Genomic DNA, 21,707 nt, shown 5'->3' on the forward strand with positions numbered 1-21,707 from the left:
CATCAACCACGCTCTCCTAGATTTTAAAGTTTGAAAACAGGAATATTGTCACAAAGTAGGACACTGTCCGCCTTAAACAGTAATGCAATTGAACGGATCATTGGCAGGGGAGGCTGCGAATCTGCAGATAACAAGCACGTGAAAGGACCCGGTTTGCACTTGAGGGGCTAGGCTCGTAACACTTTACAACGGATGTTTGAAGACATTTCATTTGTCTTTTTATTTGCATTGAGTGTCAATCAGGATACAGGAGTTATATGTACATAAAATGGTGACGAGCCTTGTCTGTCACACCAGCTCCGGTGCAACAAATCTGAGTTCCGGTCAAAACGGAAGTTAGTGGTAGCACGTACTGCTCGGAGAGCCAGAGAGGGGAAGCCTTCAGCTGAGATCTGGCGCCTTGTTACTGGTACGTGCCTAACCGCTACTGACAGTCGCCTCAGTGTAGCACCGGCCCTTAGTCACACTCTGTGTAGTCCAGTCACTCTTATACCATGTAAAAACATAATGCCAGCTCAGGGCAGTGCTGCTCCACCAAACATATATGGTAATACAATTGTGTTATATGGTCTTGGCACATTTCTACAGTGCTTTGAAACCATATGCACAGTGCTCAAAGCGCACTGTAAACCGGTTCATAATATTTGTGTGTGTGGTTGATAGAAGTGTGTTAGTGGTGGTGTCGTCAACGGATGCAGAGTTTGTGACTGTGGCACCCTCATACCCAGTTAGGGCAGGTTCGTGGGCCCGGTTGCTAACAGTCCCTTTCATTGCTACATTTAGGCGCTACATCTGTGGATGTTAGTGATTACACGAGGGGTGCTTGTATCTCACCCTCACAGACGTGTGAGGTAAATCGAGGTCTGTAGCACGTGTTAGTGTCCCAGTGCTGTGTCCATACAATCCTGTGGGCTCCTTTCCTTAAACACAGCGCCTTCACTGAAACACGCCGTGTTTGCATCTATGTGTCCATTCAGTGCTAGACACACAGGGACACAGTTGCTGAACATTACAGAACCACTTGTATGACGTTTCAGTGATAGACAACTGACCGCATGATGGGATCCAACATACATCAAAAACAACAGTCACACATGGCAATCTGAAACCTTGGCAGCTATGCCCCCAGTAGCCCCTGTTTTCCAGCCTCCAGGGGCCCCATCAGTTCTGTAGCGCACACAGGCAGCACTACACTCTGTAGACTGGTTACTGAGGCCTAGTTTTTTCTGGTTACAGTACCCCCTGGGCCTATTCCTTACATTTGAAATTTACATTGAATACTGTTGTGTGAGAAGGCATTTCATGAAAAGGAATATAAAGTAGGATTGCCAAAAGAAAAATGCCAGCCATGTGTTGTTTAAAGACACTGAAAGACCGAGTCTTGACACTTAGGTACCGATTCCGATCCTGGAAAAACCGGGTACGAATCGTCGGACAGAGCGTTTTCTCCGTCCGACTCGTACCCGGGAAAAAGACCGTACAAACATGCAAGTACGATTCGTACGGAAACACCATTTCCGTACGAATCGGAAAAAACACCGACAGACTAAAAAATACATACGAATGTGATCCGGGACAGCGCATATGCGACATTCGCACGGAGTGAGGCAGCTTTTTACATACCAGCAAGTAAGATTCGTACCGACAGCACTCCGGACGGCAATATTTTTACGGCACCCAAAAAGTGCCGGAAAAGCTAAGTACGCCGCGATGCACGAGGAAAAGGGGGCCCGGTACCCCCATCCCTACACGTCCGCGCCGTACCCCCAACCCCCCCTGTATGTACGGTCCGTACCCCCACCCCCATATGGACGGTGTGTACCCCCACCCACCCCCGCATATGTACGGTGCGTACCCCCACCCCCATATGGACGGTGCGTACGGGGGTGGGGGTATGCACCGTCCATACGGGGGTGGGGGTATGCACTGTACATACGCGGGGGTGGGTGGGGGTACGCACCGTCCATACGGGGGTGGGGGTATGCACCGTACATACGCGGGGGTGAGTGGGGGTACGCACCGTCCATACGGGGTGGGGGTACTCACCGTACATACGCGGGGGTGGGTGGGGGTATGCACCGTCCATACAGGGGTGGGGGTACGCACCGACCATACGCGGGGGGTGGGTGGGGGTATGCACCGTCCATATGGGGGTGTGGGTACGCCACGTACATACGCGGGGGTCGGGTGGGGGTACGCACCGTACATACGTGGGGGGTGGGTGGGGGTAAGCACCCTCCATACGGGGGTGGGGGTACGCACCGTCCATACGGGGGTGGGGGTACGCACCGTACATACGCGGGGGTGGGTGGGGGTACGCACCGTCCATACGGGGGTGGGGGTACGCACCGTACATACACGGGGGGTGGGTGGGGTTCCGCACCGTCCATACGGGGGTGGGGGTCCGCACCGTCCATACAGGGGTGAGGGTACGCACCGTACATACAGGGGGGCTGGGGAGAGTTCGGCGTGTATGCGGGCACATGTTTGGACGTGTCCATGGTTGCTATTGATGTTCGCTCCGTACGGTGTTTTTTCCATACGGCTGTGCATTCGGACGGACGGGACGGATCGTACTTTCGCGCTCGGACTTCAGTTTTCCGATTCGTACATAAAACTGTCCGGGGACGTGTCGGACACTTTTCCCGACCCGAGGACGTGTCGGGGAATTTTCCCAATGCGATCCGTATGTATTTTTTTACATCCGAATCGTACTTGCCAGTTTGTACGGGACTTGTACGATTCATACGTAACAAAATCCGGATACGATTCGTACGGGGAATATTTTTAACGGATCAGAATCGGCACCTAAATAGGGTTATAAATAAACATTTATGTATTAATTTGTAATGTGACTTTTCTGTCTTTGTTCCCTTTAATTATCAGTCATGGATCATTCATGCAGCCCTAAAACACAATTAAAAGTGTTTTCTATTTATATTTGCTGCTCGAAGTATGCACAGATAAGTGCTGAAAATACGGCTTTAGGTGACTGCTTATTTTTGTCCTGTATGGGGCATCAAAATAATGAGCTGGCAACCCTAATCATAGGACTGGAAGTTCGTAGCAGAATCAGCACATCATTTCCTACACCCTTAATCCCTATTAATGCCAGAATAACAATAGTTTAACTCATACCTGAAACCCCACGCCGCCGTCAATAACATGCTGAGTTACTTCAAGTGTATTCTGCACTTTGAAAGTTTTTGCTTTACAAACTAGTTTGTATAGATTGTCATTAGGTACTTGCCGAAATGGTTTGTTTTTATTCTACATGCAGTGTTATTTATGGTGTTGCTTGCACTTGTCTGTAATACGTGTGCCTTAAATCTTGTAATTAGCATTGTTTACACAATAGGCATGATACATTCAGACAAACATCTGCATCAATGTTCTGAAGCATCCAAACAGTTTTCTTCCTCAGCCTTGTTTGCCTGCCTGTTTTGCAGTGCTTACTAATAAAGACATTATGATTGAAATTGCTTCCTCAGTGCACGGTATTATCATGCACAACCCTTGACAGTCGCTAGTGTGTGGCATGCAGATAATTCACCAGTCTATTTCTCTTGACTTTCGCAGGATACTGAGTTATATCTTGTGTACTTCTCATGTAAATTGTCAGTCGAGTATTTATGGATTGCAGGTTTAGGTTTGTCTTTCAAAGTTTCAAGTTATTGTCCGTTAATGTCAATTCTATTTCAGACCCTTCATAGTTGTTCTTTGTTCTTCAGCCATAGGCAGTTCCTGAGACAATAGGACCGCTCCTTGGCATTGTTCTGATTGCTGCCTCAGTTATATAATCTGCTTTTGACATTATTGTTACAAATGGCATAGCTTGTATGCTAAGATCATTTCCCATTTTCTCATTAGACCTTAGACAAAGACAATATAGAGGCATTTCATTTAAATGTTGGAGGTTTCAAATCAAAATATACTAGATTTCTGGGTGGTAGGTCAAAGTGGTAGGTGGTGGGCTGGGCCGCCAGTGGGCCCCCCTCCATGTGCTTTGCAGGAGAGCCCCCTCAAGTTTCATTACGTCACTTCACTATAAGTCATACACATTTTCCTTGGCAGAGCTGGTGGACAGAGTGTGAGAGCAGGGCTGAGGAAAGACAAATGGTGAATATTTCAAACTCAAAGTGGTTAGTTGAAAGTGTGGGTGTGCTATGGGAGGCCTTTAAAGCTTATATCAAGGGTATACATATTTCTAGGTGAGCAGGAAACCTGAAGCCAATACAGCACTAGATACATTAGAAAAATACATCAAAAAGTGAAAAGAAGAATATACTGCTTCACATAGGCAGGAGATATTGGGAGTTACTGAATTTCGGGCAACAACTGGTCTTAAAATTAAACATTAGGAAAGTATGTGACAGCTAGAAGGTACTGGGAAAACGACTGTCTCCATTCGGCTCTGCAAATTCTGCCAAGTAAAGGCCCTTCAGATTTGTGGCTGGCAAGCAGTCACATGCTTCTCAGGAAGATAATGTCATGGTGCTTCAAGCTCAGAACTAAACAATCACCCAGCAGTGTAATCACAGATTGTGCGACCCAGTGCTTGTCATTGTTAAAAGAAAGCACTATAATGCAAAAAGATAGTACTACAGACTACAACCAACAGATTTGAACACTTCACAGGGCCAGAGCAACTGCACACGGAAGTTGGTATTCTACCCCCTCCCTCCTTCTTGTAGGCATGTTTTGCTTTTGGTAAGTATCAAGAGCAGATGCAGTTTTAGAGTTTGTGCACTAAGTTACTCTCGTAGTGACACTTGTTCTTAATTCATTTTAGTGTGTCTTCTTGGAGTGCAGCCTGCAGGAACATGCAGCATGTGTCTGGCTCCTTCCCTCTTCCTTGATGCTGTGGTTTTGCTAGGCCATATTTTTGTGTGAGTTTAGGTTGTGGACTATGTGTTCATGGGCCTCCTTGAGAGATTATTCTTCCAGCAGCATGACTCCACCATGGTATGCACTGTTGAGATAGAGGCATAGTCCCCTCAGGTACAGTTTGTCTTGGTTGCAACAACATCTGTTCAGACATAGTTCAATGTCAAAGTTGCACAGTTTTTATGGACACAATTTCATAATGATGCAGTGACACAGTCTACTCGGGTACGGCATCCATATATTGCAGGAACACAGTTCATCTGGGTACAACTTCATGATGATGCTGTGATCCTTGGCTTGAACTGGTTGTAAGGAGAGAATGCACTCTTGTCCCTGAGGCACATGAATTAGTCTCCTCTGTCTTCCTGGGCAGATGGACCTTCACACTGTGTGGTCAGCTGCGTCTGACTCACCCTGGACAATTACAGCTCCTGGAGGGCTGGCAAACTCCTTTACTACTCTCTCCATAGCCAGATTGGTTTCCAAATGCTTCAGGGCAGTGGGACAGATTCTTCCCTCCAGATCAGACTCAGGTGATGTCCCCTCATGTCTGGGAAGCTGTTTGTCAAGCAGACACCACCCCTTGCACAGTGGTCATCTATATACTATGTAGAGCACGCCTTATAGTCAAAAAGAATTTGACCTGTCAAAGCAAGTGGGTCAGAATCTCCCACATTTAGACAGTCAGACAGGAGATGTGGATTCTCTGTCTTTCAGAGTCAGTTTGGGGTCGGGTGTGTTGTTTCCAGGCTGTCCCTCAGACAACCTTTTTGCAGAGTGATGCTCCTGACAGCAGGAGCAACATGGGCCTGTGCATGCATAAAAAGGTGTGGGCTTTCTGCACCTATTAACAGTTACACTTGACAGTGAGAGTTTTCTGCACTTGACTATTAACAGTTACACTGAACAATGATCAGGAAAGGCACGAAAATGTGGCCTCACCCAAAGGTCACTCTGAACAGCAGGAACCGCCATCCCAAATTTCACCCCCACTATTTGCCAAATGGCAGTGCTCCGGAAGGCTAATCTACACCCCCCTCACCAAAAAGGCCTTATTGAATTTCTAATGGGAGGCCTGTGTCCACTCTCCCCACTTCAGTGTCTAGGTCTCCCTCCCCCCAGCATCATAAATGTCAGGAAAAGGCTTCGGGCCCGATTCACAGAACTAACTTAAGACAAAATCCTAAATTTACTACCATTTTGGTATTCACAGAAGGCACTTACTCATTTCGGTATTCACAGAAGTTAGGAGTCCTAACTTTACGACTCCTAAATGCCTTCTGTGAATACCGAAAGTCTTAAAATTAGGATTTTTCTCAGTTTAGTAGTAGTATAGTTAGGACTCCTAACTTTAGGACTCCTAAATGCCTTCTGTGAATACCGAAAGTCTTAAAATTCCCTTCAACTTACAGAGATATCCACTGGCCCGGACATACCCTCTAAATTTGGCAGACGGTACTCTGTCAGGGCGGTAGAGGCATGGGCGCTGGAAGTGGGAATGTAGTGGGTGATGAAGCACCCCCAGAAATAACCATGCTGAGTTCAGAAGATACATTTACAATAAAGATGGCTTGAAAGCTTGCCTTTACCTTCTTTACCTTCTTACATTTTCTTAGCATTCGAAGACAAAGATCAACTGTCAGGCTCTGTCCTCTGAAAAACCGCTGCTTATTGGTTCAACATGGAGATTGGTGTGAACGTTTTCATTTTCTGATTACAAAGTGAGATGATTTTTTTTTAAGTGAAGTATGTGGCAGTCTTGCTGGAGTACAAGGAGTGTGAAAGGAAAGGTTGTTGGATATCTTTTTTTCCACCAACATAAAATTTGAATACATGTACATAAATTGTTGAAACATTTCAAAATATTACAGCAGTTATGAAAGCACAACTGAAGCACTGTCTTCGTAATTCTAAAGTGTGATTGAAGCAAAGATTTTTAACAGTATAAAAGCAAATCAAGACAGTGATAATTACTCACAGAAACCTGATTTCCAGACTTTGTTGTTTGTGCGTTATATAGTTTTATCAGTAACATTTTATGTCTGTGAAAGTGTAATGACCTGTTCAATAGAAAATGTGCAGTCTGTAAAACAAAGTGCACTGCCGCGCCATTCTATATTAATATATTTGCGACACTGTGCGCTGCCAGCCACATACCACACCCACATCACTCTCCTGCTGAATGGGCGTGGCTCATTTGCTACACTTGTTCTTTGTGTAAAGCTTGGATTTTTCATAACCCCTATGAGTGCAGTGATATAACACTGATGGCAGCACCCCCACTCTGAAAATTGTTCGAGCACAACTGGTTAGAGGTAATGTCCTCCACCACCCAGATGGACTGTACTCCGTTTGTTAATTCCTAAATCGTCCCCTTAGTTCACTGTAGTGATGCGATGGAAACATACGGTACACTGATGCCCTGTACTTCACCACCAAAAGATGTGTTTACTCAAAACAGTATTGATGTCATTTGAGGTGTTCTGAAGTGATACAATAGCAATTTACAGGATGGGAAATTATGCTCACTGTGCATTTTGCATCATGAATCTTCAATCTGTGATGTTGTGGATGCATATGTAAATAATAGGATCTATTTTTCTAGCTAAAGACCAAACTTATGCTCATCTTTATGCATGTGCTATATTACACACATTCCTTTACACCAGTCTTGAGAAATTGAGTATTGATTAAAAAATTTCGTTTCTCTTCTTTTTCATCTTGAGGTTTTATTGGTATCAACACTGAAATAATGTTTATTTGTTAGCCTAATGTACATCACTCAAAGTAAAATGAATATATCTTGTTTTCTGACTTTTCATAAAAAGTTTGTTCTCATTACATTTCATCATTAAGGAACACAGTGTATGTCATTTTAAGTACACCATTAAGTAACACAGTATGGGGCATATTATCAAGAATCGGCGTTAAAATTATCGCCGCTTTAGCGGCAGAAAACTGCAGCTAAAGCCGCGATAATGGGCTTGATAATATGCCTCTGAGAATTCCAATAGAAGCCCAGGTTTTGGTGTCAACATGAGCTTCTATGGGAATTCTCAAGGGCATATTATCAAGCCCATTATCGCGGCTTTAGCGGCAGTTTTCTGTCGCTAAAGCGGCGATAATTTGAACGCCGTGCTTGATAATATGCCCCGAGGTCTCGTATGTCCTTTAGAAGGAAACAGAAGAAAACTAATGTTTTACAGCTGTGCTTCTTAGCACACCTTTTACATAGATTCTGCATAATTCCTCCCAAGATTCCAGAAGTCAGATTGACTCCACTTGGGTAAACAGCCTTTACAGCAAGGTTTTTACCATGTTGTGACTTTACTACACATTTTTAACAACCTGCATATTTTTACAGTGCATGCCTTTACCACGCATTTAAGGTAAGTTGGTGGGTGTGGTGGGCCTCACCCCACAAATACATTGTTTTTCTATATGTATATTAACAATGCACGGTAATGGGATAGGTTAAAAAAGCATAAGTGGGACCAAGATGGCCGCCTGAATACGGAGCTCCGCTGCGCTGAGACGGCCTTTTTTCCTTCACAGAGATTTTTTGCATTTCTCTGTCGTTTTTGTTTGCGGTTCCTCGGAGCGGAGCATGACGCGCGACTGGTGAGGTCAAAATGAACATTTACTCTGCCTCCTTTGCATCATTTTAGGCGCGTTATGTAAGCGCCTCAGCGCATCCGCCATTTTGCGCAGCCAACGCGTCTGTATGCTGCTCTTCCACTCAGACTCTCCACAAATCTAATGGCTATGTCTTCGTTTGCACAGTATGCCTACTTACTGTGCCCCCTCATTTCTCAGCAGAACAGGCACGCACCAATCCGTCCGATAATGCCAGGAAGCAGTTTAAACTTACACTTAGCCCATTAGCGGTTGGCAGCTAACAAGGACCAACATATTTATTTTGCAATCCCTCAGCAGTAACCCACGATGGATTATTGACCCAATATATTCACCATACAATCAGTCATTGCTACAAAACATTCTCTCAATGTGATAATCGCATTACGCCATTAAGAGATTGAAGATTGGTCAGCATCTGAGTAACGCACTTTGAAGGGGTTTATATGCATATGGACTCAGGTTGGAAGGAAGCGTGGTATCACCATCCCATATCTTCAGTATAAATTAGAAGCTTTTGCGATTGTAGCATTTGGGTATGCTGCTGTGCGTCATTCACTGCATTGGTTACGACAGTGGCTAATACATCACATTGAGTGGTTTTATGTGAGGTAATTAGAGGCCATTACAGTTGTTAAGAAGCACGGCTTTGACGCTGGGTGGAGCGGCTGCCTGCATCTGGACCTTTGTCGCGTTGAAGTGGACTTTTATTGTTTATGGGGGTTTCTGAGCTGCCTCGTCAACTTTTTGTGTGGCTCCTGTGATCGGCTCACGACGTGCACCTGTGTGAGCGCCCTCGCTCTTCTCGCTTTTTGCGCGCTCAAGTATTTATGGGCAAATTACGCAAGCCGAAATTCGTCTTTGTGCCTTCACAGAGCTCCTCTATGTTATCTTCTTCTTCTTCCTCAATGGCAGGCTCTTCTTCTACCACGGATCGAATGGCGGCAACAGCTCCCAATCACCCTTCTTCGTCGCAGTCAACTCTGAACAAACCTTCTCCCTCTACTACGTCATCTAAGCGCTTGAAACAGGACTCTCCTCCCCCTGATAAGTCGCCATCTCCTATATCCATGGAGTTATTACTGGAGGAGATTCGCGCTATACGTCCATTGGTAGAGGAGACCAATAATAAAATGTTGGTTTTTGAGGCACAATGGTCAACTATGGAGAATAGAGTGACTTCCATGGAGCAGCAGGTCACAGAGATCCAAACTAACTCTCACCGTATTTCTTCCTTAGAAACATCTGTTCTTGCCCTTCAGCAGCATACTGAGGATTTGGAAAATAGAAATAGGAGGAATAACCTACGTATTTATGGCTTGCCGGAATCTTTGGAAGAGGATGATCCTGTCTCGTTTTTCTCCTCCTTCCTCCTGAAGCTTTTGGATATTCCTGCTACCACTTCTCTTGGTATTCAAAGAGCTCACAGGCTTGGTCCCCGTTCTTCATCCTCAACTAAGCCACGAGGAGTCATCATTCTTTTTCTAAAATTCACAGATCTCCTTCTGGTCCTTTCTGCAGCTCGGTCTAAACGTCAAGTTTCCTGGATGGGTCAGAGGGTATTTCTCTCACAAGATGTCTCTAATGCTACCGCTTCAAGAAGTAAAGATTTTTGAATCTACGTGCTCCTCTACGCTCTCTTGGTGCCAGATACGGTTTATTCCACCCTTGCATCTTCAAAGTCACCTACCAGAATCAAACTTGGACTTTTCAAGACCCTGCTGAACTCAAAAACGTTATTCATATTCAGACTAATTCTGGCATGGACACTTCTTCTTCTGCTTGTGGCTGATTGTTTAACTTTCTTTTTCCTTGCAGGTTCACTCAGATGATGATGTTGCGTTACCCATGCTTATAACTGTTTGATGGATTGTGTTTCCTTTCTTATGTATCTATTTATATGTTTCTTTCATTCTAATATGTTCTTGTATTTATTCACTTATCTAGATCGACTGGTGTTTTTTCACTCATCTCATTTGGTTCGTCTTCTTCATCTTCCGTCCTGGTGCGGTGTGGTCTCCTGACCTCGGGAGGTCATTCTTGTTGAGTCTTTCCATAGCCCCGTCCTCATTCTCTTCATCGTCTTTATGTTCCCCTCAGGTATGTTACTTTCAGTCGTCCTTTTTGGATATGTACTGTCTCTTCTTGTTCTTTCCTCTTTTTATCTTTTCCCTCTTTCCTTTTCCCTTTTGATTTTCTGGATGCTTATGTTTGTTTCTTCCATGCGTGCACTGTATATGAAGTCTTACATTGGGAGGATGCTCGATATTGTCTAACAAAACCCAGCTATTACAAGAAAACAACATTTAAAATCATTCAATCTGTATTCTCTGTTTGGAAAAAAATGCGGCATCGGCTTGGAATTTCAAACATAAATGCTTAAACTCCTCTGTTTTCATATGGGCTTTTACCGCCAAGTTTTCAAGACCAGATAACCACTATCTGGAGGGCTCTCGGAATTAATGTTTTGGGGGATTTCTTTTGTGATGGTCAAATCATCTCTTTTTCTGAATTACAAGAAAAATGTGGGCTCCCCCCGAGACACTTTTTTATGTTCTTACAGATCAGAAGTTTTTTAGTTAAAACTATGTCACAGGGGAGGTTCAACTTCGGGAAGATACCCCTGGTGGGCATTATAGCGACTAGGTCCCGGATTTGGAACATTTATCAAATGTTGCTATCTGCTCTTCCTGATGATCTAGCTATTCAGAATGATAGATGGGACAGGAAATTTGGACAGGAGGGCACTGACCTGGAAGCATTTCTAGAATTGGCAAACCAGATTTTAATAACTGGCAGTCTGAGAGCGCAACACTACATGTCTGTCTTTGACTTATATTATACCCCGGGGAAAATTTCGAAGTGGTCTGGGTCACGGGGAACTCATGTAGCAGGTGTGGGGCACTGGCTGCTGACACAATCCATATGTTCTTTGTGTGCCCTAAGCTTGTTAAATATCTACAAGATATTGAATTGTTTTTGGGCCAGATGCTTGGCAAGGAGGTCTCTATAACCTCTTGTCTAGTGATCTTGGGGATAGATCAGACTCAGAACATGGAGGGTTAGACCAGATCGGAAATAGGCCTAGTTTCTATCGCAATGGCCATTCTATGAGCAAATTTTACATCTCAATGGATTAGTCCCGATCCCCCCACGTTTATAAATTGGAGGGCTAGGTTACTCGCTATATATAGTATGGAGTCAGCAGTGTATAGGTTAAAAGGTAGCAGGAGACATGAAATTGGCAAGAAATTATGGGCGCCCATAACCAACTAGATAGGGTGAATAATGTTTTCTTTTGTCCTATTTGCAACTATTTATTTTTGATTATGCTTAGTTAACACGAAATGCCAGTTTTCTTTATAGTCTCGGTTCTTTATTTTTTTAGTATTGGTCTGTGAATTAATGACTTTGATGTATGTTGTGTCATAACTCTTGTCATTGGTTAAAAAATAATTAAAAAAAAAAAAGGAATGTTTGAGCTCCGGGTTTATACCACCCATTATAAGCCCGGAGCTCCTCCATTGTTTTCAATTGAGCTTCCAATATTCCAATGTTCCAATAATGCTTCAATACGCGGTGGTATTGTACCAAACTAGCTAAACAAGGCTTGATTACTTCCATTATTGATAAAAAAAACACATTACATCCACACTGTACTTAAAAATGTAGATCAGTGTCCCAGCCACCTTTCCTTGCTAAACTGCACAAGCGTGCAGTTTCTGATCACTTGCCTATGTTGATTCTTAAGTGTTGCTTCATCCCACTCATGCTGGATTTTGAGCAGGTTGCAGCAGGGTTTATTAAGGCATAACTGGATGATATGCGACAGTGCGCCAATCAAAATATGGCACTAATTTTGCTGGATCTTTCAGCGGCATTTGATACCAATAACTATCAGCTGCTGTTATAATATCTGGCTGGCTTTGGTATGAAGTGTACTGCGTTAGTTTGCCTGAAAAGTTTATTTTTCTGATAGAACTATCCAGGTTGAACTTGACCGTCATCTGTCAATACATTTTCTTGTGGCGTTCCCCAGGTGCCGGTGCTTTTGTCTTTGTTACTTAATCTTTATATTACATCACTAGACCAGATGATCCAAGGATTTGGCAAGCAGATCTTATTTGTGGCTGCTCAGGATCCTAGCACTAATGCCTCTATTCTGCAGGACTCCCTGGCAAACGTACAATCATGGATGGATCCAAACATTATAAGTGAAACAATGTGAAAACAGAAATGATGCTACCTAAGCAAAGTCCGGTATGGAATTATGATTTTTGGCTTCCAGCTATGGCCCAAAAACCTACCCCAGTGCATATTGTAAAAAATGTAGGGGTAAAAATGGACTAAAGACTTACATAAGGAGATCAAATAAATACGTCTGTTAAGACCTGTTTTTTCTAACCGATTTACTGAAGAGAATTATATTTCTTTTCAAGAACAAAGATCACAAATGCCTTTGTGGACTTTGTGGACTATTGCACCACAACCTATCTACGTTTACCATTGAAATATCTGAACAAATTACAACTGGTAAGAATGCAGATGCCAGACTGATTTTAAAGATCAACAAATTGGAGTCGATCTCCCTGGTACCAGTGACATTGCAATGGCTGCCAGTAATGCAACAAGTACCATTTAAATCTCTCTACCTGGTCCATTAGGCGCTTCAGTGGGAAGACGGAGCCATTTGATCAAGGGATTTTCTTTTTATGTACCTAGTCGTAGCTTTAGATCTGAGACAGCACAGACAGTCAATGTACAGAATTTTCTAAGAGCCTCTACGGGTAGTGGACCTTTCCGGTAGAGGTAGCAAGGTTGTGGGCTGATCTGACACTAGAACTTAGCAAAGAACAGTCACTTCTAAAATTCACGAAGCTGTTAAGGTCCTGGCTCTTCTCTGCTAGTTAGTTGAGGGAAGATGAGCCAGGTCTGTATATGATGAATGATCCTGATGTCACAAAAACTGGAGAATCAATATACATATTTCAGCGCAAAGCTGGTGTTAGTTCGTGCTTAATAAATAGAAATAAATACATAATGATAAATGATGCATTTGATCAGTTTTCTTGAGTAGCTCAGAAGTACATTTATTGACTAGCTGAATGTACAATGGAAAGTCCATAGCTTGGTATCTATAGCAGTGTTGTTTGGGAAATAATGCAGAGTAAAACTCACTGATGCATCCATGGGCTTAGTAAATGCCATGCATGTCTGTATTCAATCCACATTTGTTTATTATATTTGAATTTTTTACTTTTCTTAAAACATTCAAAAAGCCTGACTTCACCAGCACCCGCCAAACAGCATCATAACGAACCATGACCAAAAGTAAAGGAAGCCAAAAATAAAAGCAGACGTTTAACAAACTGTGGAAGGAAAGTGCAATTAAAATGCTAAAAATATCTCAAAGTCTCAAAGCAAAAACGTAAAATACATAAAACACAGATCGGCAGTTAACACTGAAACCATAAGAAAGTCTTTAGAAAGTTGCAGCAGGAAGGGTATTCCATGTCAGGAGAAAATGTGATAGATTAGGAAATAGCCAAACATGCACAGGAGAGTGTCCCAGGCAGGCATTGGATTGGCTAAAACGCATGGAGACATCTCGAGCTAGCAAAGTCAATAAGACAATGTTGTCAAGATGCGACTGCAATAGCCGGGCGAGGTACCATATTAACTTGTAATGATTATTTTTAAAAAGGTTCAGGTTTTTCATCAGCCAGTTATTAACAGTTACTTCTGTAAGTAAAGAGTGTGCCTTACCTGAGTAGCGCCTCTCTCCTCGCTCATTCAAACTATTGACCCCAGTACATTTATACCTTTTAGTTTGGACAAAAGAATACACCCACTCTTGCTTCAGCCATTAGCTAAGGGGAGACACGCCCCTGGCACTCTTCATGGAGCGGCCCTGCATTCCACCCACACACCATGATGAGGATGTGGATGGAGGTGTGTGCGTGCCAACTGGCTTGTAAAAAATATGATGGCAATCTCAACTAGCTATGTTTAGATTTCAGTGAATCAGACATTCCAATGAACGATGTCATATATTTTACAATATGGACTGTCAAATAGTGTCAGTTCCCATGGGTAGGTGTGGAGCGAACCATTTTGTCACTGGCAGGTTCAATCAAGGGGCATGGATGACATCCCTCTTTTTGCAGGATTAAACTACCTTTCTATCTGCTAACCGATAGTGACTAATGTGACTGGAGGTTGTTGCCCTTTAGGGGTCTCGAAAAATGTTCAAATGGACAAACAGTAGACTGGGGGGAAGATTTACGTTCCCTGGCGCATCCCTGCAAATCAGCAGGGATGTGCCAGGGAAGATGCGTCACGCAAGTTTGCCCTTGCGTCACCGCAGATGCGCCGCATTTACAATGCGGTGCATCATGGCACAAGGACAAGCAGATGCATGATGCATCTGCCGGCGTAAGGTTGGCGCAGTGCTGAAGTTGTGTCGCAAGCGCGACGCAACTCCAGCACTGTTCCAACCTGCCCTATTCCTAACATGGTGTGTCACACCTTACACCTGCTTGAAGCAGGAGTAAGGATTTGATGCACCAGCGTGGGGAAAGTGACTGCGTGAAATCTTGTAGATTTCACTGCGTCACTTTTCCAAGGCTTTTTCCGACGTAACGCCCACCCTGCATACATTAAATCTGCTGCGGGTTTAATGTGGCGCAGGGCTTTACAATGTGACGCATCTCCCTAGATGCGTCACGTTGTAAATCTGTCTCAGCATGGTGCTAGCTTTGTGCCGCCGCTGCGTCACAAAAGTGACGCAATGGCGGCGCAAAAGTGGCGCACGGGGCTCGTAAATCTGCCCCTTGGTATCTGTATAGTGTGCGCAACGTAAGTGTTTTTTTTTATTTTCCCTTGTTTTTGTCTGTCGACTCACCTCCCTGACCCTCCCCGCCAAAAGACCCACCGGTTTTACCTGCAGCAGCGTCGGCTGATGCACATAATTTGAACGCAAACCCAAGATTACAAGCCTTTGTAAATCTGGGTTTGCATCAAAATGCATGCATAGATGTATGGGAACTCCCATGTTCAAACCATGTAATCCTTACCCGACGCAAAGTAACGCAAGGCAGCACTATGCACTGTGTTGGTGTTACTGTTTTTACTAAACCAGGTAAAACCATGCAAAATGGATGTTGCGTCATGGCCGCACCACAAAAGTGATGGAGAGGATGTGGTGTAATCAGGGCCGGCTTTAGGGCGGTGCGACCGGTGCCACCGCACCGGGTGCTGGCTTCCTGGGGGCGCCGGGTTTGAAAGTTTATCATGCTTTTGAAGCACCTGCTGCAGCGTTTCTTTCCCCCGCAATTACCTGGCCTCACATAAATGTCAAGATAACTCGTGTGATTAATTATCTTCCTGGAGAGAGATGAGCATTTTGTATAGTTGAGGTTTTGACTTAGGTGAAGTTAGTGCAGAGGGTTAATATTTCTGCTGCAAAAAAGGTGTGCCAAGTAGATTACAGAGTGCGTATGATGTAAACAGATCAGCAGGTTACTGCTTTCAGAAGAGACATCTTTTTTGTTACTTGCAATTTATAACTTAAAGTCCTAATATAGAATAGTGAGCTATTAACTTTCATCCTAGAACTGCATACACACTGCAAAGTATACATTATTATCACATTGATTAATGTTGCAAAAAGGGTTAATTTGGCTAGAAATCGATTCTTATTATTAAAGAAAACTCCCAACTATGCTGTTTCTTTTTCGACTCTGAGTTTGTGCTTCTCCACACCAAGCACTCTTAAACTATACTGCCTACCAGTATGGGTGACATGAGACTCCTACACTTTTAGGGGTATATTAGCAAGGGCTGGCGATATAATTATCGCCGCTTTAGCGTCCATTTTTGGGCGATAAGTGGCGATAATTATATCGCAATATCATCAAGGACACACTAGCGCGTGTTTCTTTGATGTAGAGCCCGTTTTTTCACAGCCTCGCCTCGCTAATGAGATGCAAAGAAGGCGTGGCTGTGAAAACAACACATGAAAATATCGTGAAGGCAGCTTTGCGATATTAACAAGGAGGTGCAGATAAAAAAAATGGCCCTACTTTGGCCTTAACTCTGGAATTTAGCGTCCGTTAAATTCCAGACTAAGGCATTCTAATAATGGCAGGTGGATTTTGCTGATACGACCACAGGGTCGTATCAGCAATGTTATCGCTGTTTTCCATGGAACATCGCTGGAAAACCAGCGATGTTCCATTGTAAACACCGCTATTTCTGAAATATTATCGACATAGCGCTATGTATTGTTAACATAGCATTATCATGGCGATAATTTTCAGCGATAGCCGTCGATAATATTTCTACCACTATGTGAGGCCAGTTAATATGCCCCTTAGTCTTTTGGCTTATGTAACATTTCCTATACACTGATTTACACAGGTATGATTAATTGTCTCTGTGTAATGTGTGTGTGAGGCAAAGTGCTCGGACGCCCTACACTGGTATGAGTGGTGCTATATAACTAATTCAATGCATCTGGGAGCGTGTTGTTATGGAGACTTGGGGCATATTACCAAGGACGGCGTTAAAAATGATCGCCGGATTAGCAGCAGAAAACTGCCTCTAATGCGGCGATAACGGGCTTGATAATATGCCCTTGAGAATTCCAATAGAATTCTATGTTCTGGTGTCAACATGGGCTTCTATGGAAATTCTCCAGGGCATATTATCAAGCCCATTATCGCCGCTTTAGCGACAGTTTTCGACCGCTAAACCGGCGATAATTTTTAACGCCGTCCTTGGTAATATGCCCCCAAGTCACTGTTAAAGGGTGCTAGTGAGAGAATCTGTGGTGGAGGAGGTCATTGGGGGGGCGCCAGCAAACATTGTCGCACACGGCGCCACCAGCACTAAAGCCGGCCCTGGGTGTAATGGCCAGAGCTACTGAATTTGGAAGTGTGGAACAAGGTACAAATCTTGAGTTTGGCTTAACATCCTGTGATTCTGGGCAAATCACTTAATCTCCCGTGCCTAAAAAAACATAATGCTCCCTTATGTAATGTAACTGGTGCTCATGTGAAGTGATTGAATAACTTCAGGTCCAGTTTGTGCCATTTAAAACTGCAAAAAAGAAACCATAAAGCAAAAGTACAGTAAATCTGGGCCTTAATTATGTGAATGTGTTGCCTTTGTGAGCATCTTTCCAAGCAAGAACTTTAGTGGGATCTACGAAGAGGTTCTTGGGAAACGCTTAATTACCCATGGGCCGGATCTGCAGGAGCAGGTTCCCATGCCCCTTCCTCTGCACCAGAATCCTCCTCTCTATGAAGTACAGGAGCAGACTTTCCAAACTCAGAAGTTATTGACCGTAACAGGAAGAGGCGGCTACCCCTAAGGTATCTTTTGGATAAACTGTTCTTTCAACGATGAAACATGAGGAACAATTTTAATTTACCATTTCTGAAGTAAAGTATGATGAAGAGAAGCTCAGCTGACAACATTTTAAAATGTGAAAGTACCAGTTTCAAAATAACGAGTAACCTTGGCAGGGAACCTAGTTATGTGGCCATTGCCTGGTTTATTACCTATTACCCAACATAGCATTTCAGTCATAAAACTTTGTGGTTTCAAAGTGACAATATTTTTGTTTGATGTATATCATACGTCATTGAAAGTTAGTATTTATGAAGGGAAAACAGATTTGTGTCGTTAATCATAAAATTCAGAACTGCTAGAGTGAAAAGAAATACAGGGAACATATATATTTCTTAATCACTAAAGAATCTTTATGAACAGAAGAGGACTGACATGATCATTAGAACATTGAAATGTTGGGAGCTCCATTGAAAACAATGGAGCACTCTGGGCTTATAATGGCTGGTATAAGCCCGGAGCACCAACATTCTAATGTGTCTTTGTTCACAGCTCTGGCTGTGAACAAAGGCTTCAGGGAGCCTGAGGGGATTTCAATCCCCTCACGCTCCCTGAAGGCTTTGTTTTGTTAGAACATTCTGCCCTCTAGTGGCAGAATGTTCTAATAGCCTTATAGCCCTTCGTAGCAGGGCTGTACCGGCTTTTAAAGTCCCTCTGCTTTGTTAAAGTCCCTCGCCTTCGGCTCGGGCCTTTAACGCTGCAGCGGGCCTTTAATAGCCGGTATAGCCCGCTACGGCGGGCTACAAGGCTATATTAGAACATTGGAATGTTGGGAGCTCCATTGAAAACAATGGAGTGTTCCGGGCTTATAATGGCTGGTATAAGCCCGGAGCACCAACAGTCCAATGTGTCTTTGTTCACAGCTCTGGCTGTGAACAAAGGCTTCAGGGAGCCTGAGGGGATTTCAATCTCCTCACGCTCCCTGAAGGCTTTGTTTTGTTAGAACATTCTGCCCTCTAGTGGCAGAATGTTCTAATAGCCTTATAGCCATTCGTAGCAGGGCTATACCGGCTTTTAAAGTCCCTCTGCTTTGTTAAAGTCCCTCGCCTTCGGCTCGGGCCTTTAACGCTGCAGCGGGCCTTTAATAGCCGGTATAGCCTGCTACGGCGGGCTACAAGGCTATATTAGAACATTGGAATGTTGGGAGCTCCATTAAAAACAATGGAGTGTTCCGGGCTTATAATGGCTGGTATAACCCCGGAGCACCAACATTCCAATGTGTCTTTGTTCACAGTTCTGGCTGTGAACAAAGACTTCAGAGAGCCTGAGGGGATTTCAATCCCCTCGCGCTCCCTGAAGGCTTTGTTTTGTTAGAACATTCTGCCCTCTAGTGGCAGAATGTTCTAATAGCCTTATAGCCATTCGTAGCAGGGCTAAACCGGCTTTTAAAGTCCCTCTGCTTTGTTAAAGTCCCTCGCCTTCGGCTCGGGCCTTTAACTCTGCAGCGGGCCTTTAACAGCCGTTATAGCCCGCTACGGCGGGCTATAAGGCTATATTAAAGGTGAACTGACAGGGTTGAATCCTGTGATGATTCGGGCACAATATTTGGTATGGCTTTAGGGCCTTACCCTGGAATAGACTTGCAAAAACTGTCTTGGGGCCAGTCTGGCTCACTTAAACAACCTTAAGCTCAACCCTGGGTAGCTGTGGCTTTGAGCAGCAAGACTTGAACAAAGGAACTATGGGCCATATCAGCAACATCCGGCGATAATTATCGCTCAGCGCTCTTAGCGTGAGGATAATTATCGCAGGGTAACGTGGATTTTTATCGCTGAGCTAGCGTGCTATTAGCAACGCTTATCTCCTCAGCGATAACAATCCTCACGCAAACTGCCTAACGTGAGATTATCCCTGGAAACCCAGTGATAATCTCACGTTAGCTTGTTGGTAGGGACTCACAAACTTAGCCATGATATCCACCTTCCATAGGATATCATGGCTAAGTCAGTCCTGAAGCAGGTGTAAGGAAAGTAGCGATAACAGGGGTTATCGCCACTTTTCCTGATGCTATGCTTCATAGCGTAGGGCTTGATGATAGGAGAAATGTCGCTTAGCGACATTTCTCCTATCATGTTAGGTCAGGAACGCCACTGCAATAGCCGGGCGAGGTACCATATTAATTTGTAATGATTATTTTTAAAAAGGTTCAGGTTTTTCATCAGTCAGTTATTAACAGTTACTTCTGTAAGTAAAGAGTGTGCCTTACCTGAGTAGCGCCTCTCTCCTCGCTCATTCAAACTATATACCCCAGTAAATTTATACCTTTTAGTTTGGGCAAAAGAATACACCCACTCTTGCTTCAGCCATTAGCTAAGGGGAGACACGCCCCTGGCACTCTTGATGGAGCGGCCCTGCATCCCACCCACACGCCATGATGAGGATGTGTATGGAGGTGTGTGCGTGCCAACTGGCTTGTAAAAAATATGATGGCAATCTCAACTGGCTAAATTTAGATTTCAGTGAATCAGACATTCCAATGAACGATGTCATATATTTTACAACATGGACTGTCAAATAGTGTCAGTTCCCATGGGTAGGTGTGGAGCGAACCATTTTGTCACTGGCAGGTTCAGTCAGGGGGCATGGATGACATCCCTCTTTTTGCAGGATTAAACTACCTTTCTATCTGCTAACCGATAGTGACTAATGTGACTGGAGGTTGTTGCCCTTTAGGGGTCTCGAAAAATGTTCACCTGGACAAACAGTAGACTGGGGGGAAGATTTATGTTCCCTGGCGCATCCCTGCAAATAGGCAGGGATGCGCCAGGGAAGATGCGTCACGCAAGTTTGCCCTTGCGCCACCGCAGATGCGCCCCATTTACAATGCGGTGCATCATGGCGCAAGGACAAGCAGATGCGTGATGCATCTGCCAGCGTAAGGTTGGCGCAGTGCTGAAAATGTGTCGCAAGCGCGACGCAACCCCAGCACTGTTCCAACCTGCTCTATCCCTAACATGGTGCGTCACACCTTACACCTGCTTGAAGCAGGCGTAAGGATTTGACGCACCAGCGTGGGAAAAATGACTGCGTGAAATCTTGTAGATTTCACTGCGTCACTTTTCCAAGGCTTTTTCCGACGTAATGCCCACCCTGCATACATTAAACCTGACACGGGTTTAATGTGGCGCAGGGATTTACAATGTGACGCATCTCCCTAGATGCATACACGTTGTAAATCTGTCTCAGCTTTGTGCCGCCGCTGCGAAAACGGCCGCAAAAGCGGTGATAATTATTTATCGCCACGTTATAAATATGCCCCTTAGTGTAAACCATTTAACAATATCCTACAACGAAATTGGAAAGCCACACAAAATGAAAGAAACATGTTGGAAAGTGTGTTATAAGTAGTGGTAAATATTTGTCTACCACTGGCAATAAGGCCACTAACACAGTATAGGGCTCAGAATTGGTCTTACAAAATTATTCCCCTGCTCAACCCTTGGTAGCTTGGCTGCGAGCAGACAGGCTCAACTTTAAAGACAGGTATGTAAAGCATTTAAAAACACCAATTCAGTAAATCATTAATACACAACACACAATAAAAATCAAACACCAATTTATAAAAATAGGAAATTTTTATCTTTTAAATGACAAGAAAAGAAAAAAAAATCCAATGTAGAGAACCAGAGATATTAATTTTGGAAATATTTCGCACTACATAGCGCCTATTGGGGCATCTGGTCACGCTAGACGGGGACAAAGTCAAAGTTTCAGGTCGACTGCTGTTGAGCCCTGAGCTGCTATCCCTCACAGTAGGTCTTGGCCAAACT

General features: G+C 44.0%; 1 protein-coding gene across 1 annotated transcript in view; it reads right to left on the minus strand.

The window, feature by feature from the left end:
* Positions 1-14,314, minus strand: part of LOC146809308 (alpha-tectorin-like) — a 332,591-nt gene extending 318,277 nt beyond the window's left edge. The window contains exon 1 of the mRNA XM_085616115.1: positions 14,290-14,314. The gene's annotated coding sequence lies outside the window, so the exon portion shown is untranslated. The remainder of the gene's footprint in view (positions 1-14,289) is intronic.
* Between the last annotated feature and the right edge of the window lie 7,393 nt (positions 14,315-21,707).

The sequence above is a fragment of the Triturus cristatus genome, chromosome 7 (assembly GCF_964204655.1).
Source record: "Triturus cristatus chromosome 7, aTriCri1.1, whole genome shotgun sequence".
Classification (NCBI taxonomy): Eukaryota; Metazoa; Chordata; class Amphibia; order Caudata; family Salamandridae; genus Triturus; species Triturus cristatus.